The 12491-nt window shown below is 39.5% G+C and overlaps 1 protein-coding gene across 1 annotated transcript in view; it reads left to right on the forward strand.

Annotated features, from left to right (window-relative positions):
• Window positions 1-12491, forward strand: part of PLPP3 (phospholipid phosphatase 3) — a 110324-nt gene that overhangs the window by 48049 nt on the left and 49784 nt on the right. The gene's annotated exons all lie outside the window — the stretch shown is intronic.

The following is a 12491-nucleotide window of genomic DNA, read 5'->3' on the forward strand; positions in this document are numbered from 1 at the left end:
TACTTCTGGGTTGTACCCCAAAGTGGTATAGCAACATTGGTGATGCTGCTGGTTTATATTTTGTTTTCTCCGTCCACCACTAGTACAAGGCTTGATGAGCCTAAACTCTAGGCCCTACCTGGAGGTTGGCAACCTTAGTTAAATGTTGTTGAAGTTTGACTTGATCTTCAATATTGATGGAAGAATGAAAGAACCATTTTAACCTGATGATAATCTGTTAAATATTCTTATGATCCAAGTAGTTTGTGACTTCTCCATGAAATTGATTCAAATGAGACAATACTGCAGGGTATTACAGCATGGTACCCCTTAGTTCTTGGATGCCACGCCTGTTAATCTTCCAGATGGCTTGCCTCCCAACAAAATGCATCATGAAAGGGAAAGTCTTCAGTAGTATAGGATACTTAGATGGATATTTTGGTATAAATGAAAGTGGGGCACGGACATTTTCTTGTAATTATTATTTATGAGGTTTCATCAGGGAATTTTAAAAGTTCAGTAATTTATACTGTTGAGATTTACATGTTTTTTCATTTGTTATCCAGCTTGGGTCTCAGTTGCTATGGAAAAGGTGGGCTTGTTTTAAATAAATTAAAATTATGCAGCAAGTATTTCCATTTTGATATCCCTTCCTTTCACACTTGATTTTTATCTCTAGCATTTCTTTCTAGATTGCTAGCCACAGTATCTTTTCAAAATCTGGTTTCAGGGTGGCCATTCGAATCTATCCATGTTGGAACCTCAGTGCTAACTATTCCCAGAAGACAGAGCTGGAGCCAAAGCTGTGGGTGGTGACACAATTCCTCGATCAGTGTGCACTCTAAGAGAGATACTCATTTGGAAGCAAGATTGCCTTAGCAAAGGCCCTTGCACCACGTTATTACTAGGGCAGTGTGTTCCCTGAACCAGATGGTGACGTTCTTGAGCACTGCTTTTAGCCCGGGTTTCTAAGTCTAGGGCATATTCTGGGTTTCTGTGAGCAGTATCTCTTCAGTGCTTGAGTGTATGTTTATGTTTCTCTTATGAAAGTAGGGAATCTGAGGTTACTGTTGTGCTGGAAAAATGTCAAAACTCAATTGGCAATATCCCACCAAACCACAAGTTTGTAGGAGAAAAAACAAAACCATCAGATTTCAAAACCCTGTCTGTATGCTTTTAAAGAAAATATATACAATATAAGTGAAGTCATGCTATATAGCTATGGCAGGCCTGAAAAGAACTGAAATGTGGAATGTTGTTCAGTGAATCAAGAGAAAATAAATCTTTATTATTCCAGATTTCACATAATATACAGGAACACCATTCTCTTTCTGTCCCTCCCTTCCTCCCTTTTTTTTTTCTTTCTCTTTTTGTAAAGGCCTGATTTAGCTCTCAGATATGTTTTATTGTTTGAGGGAACATGTGTTTTACAGACCTGTCATGTGAAAGCTATTAAAAAGAGGAATTGGAATAATAACAAAAAGCCACGTAACCATTGAATGGTTACTTTGCAAAGTTTGACTGTTAAAGTGCTGCTTCTAGGGGATGTGAAACCAGATCTCATTGTGCAGTGCTAGCCTTTTGGCAGCAATTTTTCATTGAGATACTAAAGGATTTTTAAAAAGGCTATTAATATCCTTTATTGTTGGCTCAAGAAAGAGATTTTGTGTATGAGTTGGCACTATTCCAATATGTTTTAGGTAGTAGAATGAAGATAGTTTGGATCCACATGATATGTTTGAGTTGCAAACACAGATTGGTTGAAAGAGAAATGGCATGTTTATGCACTGTTTTAAGCACTGTGTTGCAAAACAGACACTTCTCTTTACACAGTTAACTTTTTTACTTGGTTTGCAAAGTTACCACTTATTTTCTCTAATCTATAAGAAAGCACTCAACAATAGAAGATTACTGGCCAAATATTTGGGGAAGAACATAGTTTGTTCTGCTAAGTTTTACAAATTAACATTTAGATAATAAACGTGTGTGCATGTTCAGATGATATACCTTTGGCATTTGCTTGTTCAAATTATATAGATACCGTTGAGCTGATGGGGCCTGAGGATGTGGACAAGATCCTAGGAGAGATGAGGCCTACTATTTGTGCTCCTGACCAGTTTTTTTCCTGGCTGAAAAAAGTTGTCAGAGTGAACTGGCCTAGAATTGCCAGGTGTCCTTACCATCCTGGCAGGAGGTGGGGAACCTGGCACTTACCTATGGTAGTGTTGGTGTCCGGTTTTGCATGTGTGCAAAGCCTGCCTGTGCTTCTGGCGTGATGATGCTACTTCTGGGAAGTAAGGTTATCATGCCAGCAGCAGGTGTGCTCCTGCACTTTGCACAGGGCTAATTCTGGCCTGCTTTGGGCCAAAATTGGCCCTAGCAAAGAGTGGGAGCGTGCCTGTGGCCAGTGTAACAACATCACTTCAGGAAGTGACATCACGCCCCCCAGGAGTGCATGCACCACACGTGTTCTTGAGGTGCCTGCCAGTGGCAGGTGACCTCTGGAGGGTTTGCCACCTCCTACCGATTGCTGGCAGATCAGTGGGCAATAGGGCAACTCCCCCCCCCCCAGTGAGCACCTAAGAACCCTAGACTGTCCAAATGTGGAAGGGGAGTGGTAAATGCTTCCTTGATAGAAGGAGTTATATGACTCATGCTCAAGGAAGCAGTGGTTAGACTTGCTTTGGAAAAGCCTTCCCTGGGCCTTACTATATTGGAGATCTTCCAGCCAGTCTCCAATATTCCATTCTTAGGCAAGGTGCTAGAGTGGGTAGTTGCTTCCCAGCTCCAGGGGCTCTTGGAAGAGACTGAGTTTCTGGAACCATTTTGGTCTGGCTTCAAACTAGGGTTTGGAACAGAGACTGCTGGATCAGACCAGGGGTCCATCTATTCTAGCATCCTGTCTCACTCAGAGGCCAACCAGTTAGTATGGAGGGGCAGCAAGAGGGTGAGGCAGTCCTCTGAAGTTGCCTCCTGGATTTGGTATTCAGAGGTTCATTGCCTCTGAATGTGGAGGTTCCCTTTGGCCACCATGGCTAGTAGGCACTGATAGATGTATCCTCCCTGCCTCTATTTAATCTCGTTTTGAAGCTGTCTATGCCCGTGGCTATTACAACAACCTTTGGCAATGAATACTACATCTTAATCACTTGTTGTATAAAGAAGCATTTACTTATGTCTGTCCTGAATCTACTACCCATCAACTTCATTGAATGCCCTTGAGTTGTAATATTATGAGAGAGGGAGAAAAGGTTATCTTTGTCCATCCTCTCTACCATGTGTATAATTTTATAAGCCTCTATCATGTCCCCTCTTACTCATCTTTTTTCCTAAACTGAAAAGTTAGAGATTCCCCAGCCATTCCTCATAGGAAAGGTGTTCCAACCCCCTAATCATCTTGGTTGCCTTCTTTTGTACTTTTTCTGGCCCTGCAATGTCCTTTTTGAGATATGGTGACCAGAACTGCACACAGTATTCCAGCCCCGATACCAATCCTTGTGGGACCCCACCGCTTCCTTCCTTCCATTGTGATAACTGCCCATTTATTCCTACTCTTTACTTCCTGTCATTGGTTGATGACCTCCCTCAAGAACTGGACAGGAGAATATGACCCTGCTAGTCCTACTGTATCTGTTAATAGCCTTTGATACTATCCACTACAGTATCCTGCTGAGCCACCTTTTGACACTGGGACTAAGGGGTACAGTGTTACAGTGGTTTGACTTTTATCTGTTCTCAAAAGTTGGTGCTGGGGGATTTCTGCTGTGCCCCTTGGTCATTGGCCTGTGGGGTTCCACGAGGTCCAATCATCCCCCATGCTATATGAAGTCACTGGGAGAGGTCATCAGGAGGTATGGGCTGTGGTGTCACCCATATGCAGATATTTCCAGCTCTATCTTACTGTTCCACCCAGTTCCAAGGATGCCATTCATGTTTTCAACTGGTGCTTGAAGTCAGTAATGGTCTGGATACGGGTCCCTTGACTCAACAGTTACCAGGTGGTTGTGTTGGTTCAGAGTGCTTTTGGCCAGCTTTGGCTGGTACAGCAGCTCCACCTGTTCCTAGCATAGTCAGATCTAGCCACAGTGATCCATGCCTTAGTTACATCTAGACTGGACAATGGCAATATGGTCTATTTGGGGCTACCCTTGAAATGTGTTCAGAAGCTGCAGCTAGTGCAGAATGCTGCAGCTAGACTGCTGGTTTGGATCGGCTATTAGGAGCATGTGACCCTGATAGTACAGCTATTATACTGGCTGCCAATCCGCTCCTGAGCACAATTCAAGGTGTTGGTTTTGTCTTTTAAAGTCCTGCATGGCTTGGGATCAGTGTATCTGAAGGACTGTCTTCTGTCCTGTTTTCCAGCCTGGGAATTAAGATCACAGAGAGAGGGCCTCCTCCTGACTGTCCCAGCAGCCTAAAGAAGCTCAACTGGTGGATTCACAAGAGAAAGGCTTTTCCACGGCAGTCCCACAATTATGGGACAGCATCCCTAGGGAGGTGTGCCTGGAGTAGGGTTGCCAGCCTCCCAGTGGGGGCTGGAGATCTTCCGAAATTACAACTGATCTCTAGACCATTCCGATCAATTCCCGTGAAGAAAATGGCCTCTTTGGAGGGTGGACTGTATGACATTATACCCTGTTGAGGTCCCTCCCCTCCCCAAACTCCAGCCTCTCGAGGCTCCACCTCCAAAATCTCCATGAATTTCCCAACTTGGAGCTAGCAACCCTAGCCTGGAGGCATTTTTATTTAGGACTGCTTTTAATTAACTTTGTTTCTATGTTTATTGGTAGTCTTAAATTTCACTTTTAAACTTTGTTTTTATTAATTTTATTATTGTTGTAAGCCACCTTGAGTTCTTACAATGCAGAAAGGCAGCTAATAAATGTTTAAAATAAATATCAGGCTAATCTGAAAAATAGCTGGAAATGACAGAAAATTTTTAATGACTCCCACAAAAGTAAAATATATTTTACTGGTAGCACAGTAAAGAAATTACTTGATTTTTCTAACAGATTAAAATCTCATCAGGTGTTAACCTTGGTGTTTAAAGTCCTTCACGGACTAGGACCTGCATACCTGTGGGTCCCGCTCTCCCATTACGTCCCCTGCAGGGTATTGCCCTCTTCAGACAAGCAACTCCTGATGGTCACCAGCCCATAGGACATCTGTCTGGCCTTGACCAGGGCCAGGGCTTTTTCTGCCCTGGCCCTGGCCTGGTGGAACGCTCTCCCGCTGGAGATCCAGGCCCTACAGGACCTGTTACAGTTGCACAGGGCCTGTAAAATGGAGATGTTCTTTTTTTTAAAAAAAATTATTCAATGGGTTAACAAACATAAACATAATAATCATTATCATTTTCCACCCCATTGCATTTTCCCCATCCTTTCCCCCCTCCCTTATCTAATGACTCCCAACAGTTTTCCATACCCAACTTAACCTAAAGAATATATACTATAAACTCTTAAAATCTATAATAATATGTATAATATATATCTATATATATCTATATAATACATACTAATCTAGTCTATTTAGTTGTATTAACTATATTAATAGAATACTTATCTAAATTAAGAGTATAAAAATATATAAGTATATAATAGGTACATATACTAACTACAATATATATATATATATATATATATATATATATATATATATATATATATATATCTCCTTAAATACCTATTATCTATATTATAGATCTATTGCTTCTAATACATTACTAAAATATTATATATACTCCCTATTACCTATTCAACCTTATTATTCAACCTTATTTCTTCCCATATGAATACACTGTCTTACTCTTAACTTTATAATACTATAATACTATAACTCTATAATATAAAAACTCTATAATATAAATATATATAAAATATAATAAAATATACCCCCTTCTAACCTTAAGTAAAGTTCTATCTCCCCCTTAACAACTATCCAAAGACCACAATTTCCCCTTCATGTCCCACTTTTTCTCCACATATTTCTTGAATTTTTCCCAACTTAATGTATATTCCGATACTTATGCTCTTTCAATTTCCTCGTTAGTTTGTCCATTTCTGCCATATTCAGAACTTTCAAGATCCAGTCTTCCATAGATGGTATCTCTTGAGTCTTCCACAACTGTGCGTAACACATTCTGGCTGCTGTAATCATATAAAATACCATAACTCTATCCATTTTATCAAAGTCTTCTAGGTTCATACATAATAACAACAATTCCAGGGTTTTAATTACATTCCTTTGTAAAGTATCTGACATAACCTTTACTATATCCCCCCAGAACTGTTTTGCCTTGTCATAAGACCACCACATATGATAAAATGAACCTTCATGTTGTTTACATTTCCAGCATTTATCAGACATCTGACTATTACCATTGGCCAACTTCTTCGGTGTTAAATACCATCTATACATCATTTTATAAACATTTTCTCGCACCGTGGTACATGCTGAAATTTTAACTGTATTTTTCCATAACTTTTCCCAAGCTTCCATTGAAATTTCCTTATTACAGTTTATTGCCCATTTGACCATCTGAACTTTAACAACTTCCTCCTCTGTAAACCATTTCAGTAATATCTTATATATTTTAGAAATTATTTTCTTCCCCCCCTGAAGCAAACAATTCTCAATCTCAGAGTTTTGTAGTCTAAAACCATTTTTCCTTTTGTCTTTCTCATATAGGTCTTTTATCTGCATATAATGAAACCATCCATATTGGAATGGCAATTCTTCATTACCTTTAAGCATATATTCTGTTGTATCTCAAGAATTTCTTTATATGTCAACCAGTCTTCCCCTGCATATTCTGTTCTTGGATTTACTACTTCAGCAGGAATAATCCACATTGGTATAGTCTCTTCCATATATTTCTTGTATTTGGTCCATACAGCAAACAAGCTTCTTCTTACATAATGATGTAAAAACATAGAGTCTGCTTTTACTTTGTCATACCATAGATATGCATGCCATCCGAATAGTTTATTATATCCTTCCAATGCTAACAGCTTCAAATGCTTCAATGTCAACCATTCCTTTATCCAGTCCAAACATACCGCTTTATGATATAATTTAAAGTTTGGTAATTGTAAACCTCCTCTTTCTTTTGCATCATACAGTACCTTCATTTTAACTCTGGGTTTCTTTCCAGCCCAAACAAAGTTTAAAATCGTTCTCTGCCACTATCTAAACTCATGAAAATCTTGTTTCTTTATCACCGTGGCTAAAAAGGAAGCCACTATAGCAGAGGTTTGATTGTCAGGAAAGTTATCAGGCAATAACACTGAGATTGCCCAAGGAAGGAAGGGAAGCTTTTCTTTTAACATAATAGGAATAATAAATCTCTCTCTTTCCTTACTCCACTTAGGGCAAAAAACTATTATATGATCCAAGGTCTCTAACTTTCCTTGTCCACAGTCACAAACTCGTTCAGAATAAGGGAGTCCAGAGAAACGACCAGAAAGCACTTTAGAGGGGAAGGAGTTAAGTCTAGCCAATGTGAAGGCTCTGCGTTGAGCTGGAATCTTTAAAGAATAGCAATAAGATGGAATAGCCTCTGGGGGTGAAAGTCCCAGGGATAAGCCCGAACATGTACGTCTGGCTCTCTGGAGAGTACTGCTGTAATCGAGATCCTTTAGTTTTAATTTTATAACTCTTAGGGCCTCATTTGTCTGTAAAGATGTTATATCAATATCCAGAATTTTTAGTTTCTGGTTAATTAAATTAGTTCGGCTACTCTTATAGGTATCCTGCGAGATCAAATGTGCAAAACCTACTTTCCCTGAATTGTCCTTGTAAATTTCCTTGTTCAAGAACAACTTAAAGGCTGTAATCCATGCTCTCTTCTCAATTGAGGGTTGGGTGAATTCCACCCTAAGTGCAGTACCTGCTACGCATCTCGGGACTGCCGCTATCTCCCTCAAAAATGTGTGTAGAGGGGTGTCAAGGTTGTCGGATACACCTTCAATCCACACTCCACACCCATAAAGTATCTGTGGGATAACCTTAGCATTAAAAATCCTAATGGCTGCTGGTATATGTTTTGCTCCTTTGGAGTAAAAGAATTTTTTAATTGCCATTGATGAAATGTTTGCGGCCTTCAGAGCAGCCTGAATATGTGGTTTCCATGACAGATTGTAGTTAAAAGTGATACCAAGATAACTAAAGGAGGGGACTCTCTCCAAAGCCCCTCCCAGTACTCTTATCGATTTGGAGCCGTTATGGAAGGACCTGGAAAATCTCAGGACTTTTGATTTAGCATAATTAACTTTAAGTTCCTCATTATTACAATATGTAATAAATGCGTTAATTAGTGATTTTAAACCTAGTTCTGTTTTGGAGATAAGGAGAGCATTGTCTGCGTATAAAAGAATCGAAATTGGAGTATTTGCTAGATAAGGGGGGTGTCTGGTATGTGATTTCACAAATGGAATCATGTCATTAATGAATAGATTAAATAAGGATGGAGCCAGCAAACAACCTTGTTTCACACCTTTATCGGTTTGAAAACTTGGAGTTAATTGACCCTGCCGGTTGTACCTAATTTGGGCGGAAGTGTCAGTATCTAAGTTCGTTATTAAATATAAAAGTCTTTTATCTATTGTAGATTCTGACAATTTACGCCACAATCTACAACGATTAATAGAGTCAAATGCGGTCTTCAAATCCATGAAGGCTGCATAGAGTTTACCGCCAGGGGGTGCCAAATATTTGCTTGCTAGATGGTGTAAAACCAAACAATGATCCATAGTCGAGGCCCCTGTACGGAAGCCTGTTTGTTCAGGGTAGAGTTCTGCTTCTTGATCCATCCAATCCGTTAACCTATCGAGAAGTTGTGCCGCAAAGATTTTCCCTGGAATAGAAAGTAGACTTATAGGACGATAGTTATGAGGGTCGGACCTATTACCTTTCTTATAAATTGGGATTATAATTGAACGCTTCCAGTCAGATGGCATGGAACCTGAACTATTTATTGATGAAAGATGGGAGCTAAACAAGCCCCCCACCAATCAGGGTTCATTAGGAACAATTCAGGAGGGATAAAATCCGGTCCGGGTGCTTTGCCCTGTTTCAGTATCAGTATCAATGTAATATTAGCCTCATTCCATGTATCTGGCATCTCTGCCCCCTCCAATATCTCATTCATCACTTTTTGCATCAATTGTTTTAAATCCTCTACCATCACTTTATAAAATTTTGCTGTAATTCCATCCGGTCCCGGAGCTTTACCCACTGTAGTAGCTTGTATTGCTTGCACCACTTCCATTGTTGTTATTTCAGCACCAAGCTTCTCTTTCAACTTCTCCGGCACCTTAGGCAAATCGATTATGTCAAAATAGTCTCATCTTTTTATAGTCCACTATTTTTTTCTGATATAGTCTTGCATAATATTTATAGAATGCTCTCTCAATCAGTCCTTGATCATATAATTCCTTCCCGTCTTCCATAATTTTACTTATTGTTCTTTTTTCTCTCTTTTTCTTCAGTTGCCACGCCAAATATCTCCCTGGTTTATTGGCTCCTTCAAATGATTTTTGCTTCATTTTCTTCAATTCCCACTCCACTTCTTTATTTTCCATAACCCTAATTTGTTCTTGCAATAACTTTATTTCATACAACAATTTCTTTTTACCTGGCCTCTTTTTTAATTGCTGTTCTACTTGAATAATTTTTTTCCTGAATCTCTTTTAACTTCATTTCTTTTTTCTTTTTGTCTCTTCCATTTAAGTCCATCAACACACCTCTAATTACTGCTTTATATGTATCCCAGACCTTATGTGTTGACACTCCTTTATCAACATTGCATTGAATGAAAAACTTTGTTAATTTTTTAAGTACCTCCACACATTCTGGGTCTCCCAAAAGATCCTCATTAATTCTCCATCTCCGTTTCTTATTTCTCATTCCAAATCTGTAAAATGGAGATGTTCCACCGGGCCTTTGACTGAGGACCAGTGGGTGTCCCCCCTCTTCCACCTAAGACCACCACTTTTTCTGGGACTGCCCTCGGCCATGTGCTATGCCAATATGTATGCCTATATATATGGACTCCCATCTGTTTATTTAAGTAGACTATGGATACAGCGTCTGGACTATTTTAATGACTGTTTTAATATTACTGATTTTATGGTTTTATGATTAATTTATTATATTTTATGAATGTTGTGAGCCGCCCTGAGCCCATTCGTGGGAAGGGCAGGGGATAAAATAAATAAATAGATCATTAATTGTAGTTCAGCTTTTAAAAAGTCACAAACTGATTAACAGTTTTATTCCCCCAAGTATCTGATCATAGGTTTGCTAGATCAGGTTGAGAAGTTCCTTGAAATTTTGGGGGTGGAGCCTGGAGAGGGTGGGGTTTAGGGAAGGAAGGGACCTCAGCCAGGTATAATGCCATGAAGTCCACCTTCTGAAACAGCCATTTTCTCCAGGAGAACTGATCTCTGTGGCCTGGAAATTGGCAATTTTATCTGATCATGAAAATAAAAGGTACCCTACAGCATTGTTTTCAAAACTAATATTTTAATGTTAATATAAGTCAGCTTCACATACAATCCATTTGGAAACATCTTTTACTAACATCCCATCAGTGTTCTGGCCCCATTCCTTGTCCCCCAGGATGCACATAAATCCCCTTATGGATGTGCACATTCTACCTGCCCAAATTACATTCCTTTCATTTTAAAGATATTGTTATTTTGTAAATGGTCAATATTTTAATTATGTATTCATTTGAAATCCATTGACCCCATCTTTTTCATTCAAAGGATTCAAGATAGCTTACAAAGAAAAAAATCTAAAACAAGACTATGCAGCAAGTCATAAAGCAACAACCAAGGAACCATCATATATACAACAATCAATCCAGAAATAACTAAGAGACCCTATTGAGATGAATGGAGTTGCCACATGGGTTGTATGGGTAGAAGTTGTCTTTCAGTTATATAGGTCCCAGGTTGTAAAGGGCTTTACAGGTTAAAGAACTGCTGTAGAATAATGGCTGGATTGTGGATCAGCATTCTGCTGGTTTGAACATGCTACTGCCATGAGCTTAGCAGGTAGCCTTAGGTAAGCCCCTCCTTTCAGTTCCAGCTCCCAAGCTATATTGTCTGGACTTTGTTCACTGCTCTGAGTGGGAACTAATCTGTCTAAAAGAGCAGCATATAAACTCAGTTATTAAATCATGGTAACCTTTAAATCAAACTGCTGCTGTTTGAACCAATCACAGTTTCTCAGTTGTTTTCAAGGATAACCCCAGGCAGAGTGTATTGCAGTAATCCCATTTACCACAATATGTATCTGTATAGTTAAATTGATTAAGATTAGAAAGAGATTAGCCATCATACTAACTTTTGCTCTCCAAACATCTTTATTCATATTGGGGTCTAAAGTGAAGTATTTTTTTAAAAAATGTGAGTATAAATGATTTTTAACATATCTTTAGGACAACATTCCCCCATACAGTAAACTTTATCCCTGCCTTTATTCATATACAAATACAAATATACTAATAACCTCCAACAGAAGTTTTGGTTGGCTGGATAGTTCAGATTTTGAAAACATTTGAAATCCTTTGAATTAGGTGATTGGCTGAAATTAAATTTGTTGAACTCCTAAATCTAGTCAGAGTCAGCACATCACTGAAATAGTGAGATGTCATTTTTCAGTCTCCTTCAACCAGGGCTTTTTTTCAGGGGGAACGTGGGGGAACAGAGTTCCGGAACCTCTTGAAAATGGTCACATGGCTGGTGGCCCCGCCCCCTGATCTCCAGACAGAGGGGAGTTGAGATTGCCCTCTGCGCCGCTGAGCGGTGCGGAGGGCAATCTCAACTCCCCTCTGCCTGGAGATCAGGGGGCGGGGCCACCAGCCATGTGACCATTTTCTCCGAGGGCAACCCACTGAGTTCCACCACCTCTTTTCCCAGAAAAAAAAGCCCTGCCTTCAACCATTCTAGGTTTGGGGCCTCTTTGTAGTTTTGTCTATTCCTCTGCCCATGTTTATCTTGCCATTCATCATTAGGATAAGGGAAGGGGCTCATCTCTTAATTTTTACTGCACTTCAGTGTCCAGAACCTGAGTGTCTCTGAGGTTCCGTGTGATTGTAGAGACAAGGCTATGCTTCCTCCTCAATGATGGATTGGAGGCTGCAACCACAAACTTTATTTGGATAGAAGGCCAAACGTATTAGAAGCACAATGGCTTTTTGCATCTGCATCAAAACAAAAACATCTTACGTGAAATGTATTCTTTATTTACATATCACTAGCAAACTGAATAATAGAAACTACCTTCCAACTGGCAGGTCTTTTTGTTTACCAAAAATATTTTTAACACTAATAGCGGTGATATTGCAAACATTCAACAGCTGTCATTTCAATCTGTTGAAGTCAAGGAGGAAGTCATTTAATGATTTGTGATCAAGTACCAAGGGTTATTTTTGGTTTTTGTGGGGTCGAAATTTCCCCTTTTCTGCTACTTTGTCATCATAATGCTCTGTGACAGGG

Source organism: Eublepharis macularius, chromosome 5, assembly GCF_028583425.1.
Source record: "Eublepharis macularius isolate TG4126 chromosome 5, MPM_Emac_v1.0, whole genome shotgun sequence".
In the NCBI taxonomy this organism is placed as follows: Eukaryota; Metazoa; Chordata; class Lepidosauria; order Squamata; family Eublepharidae; genus Eublepharis; species Eublepharis macularius.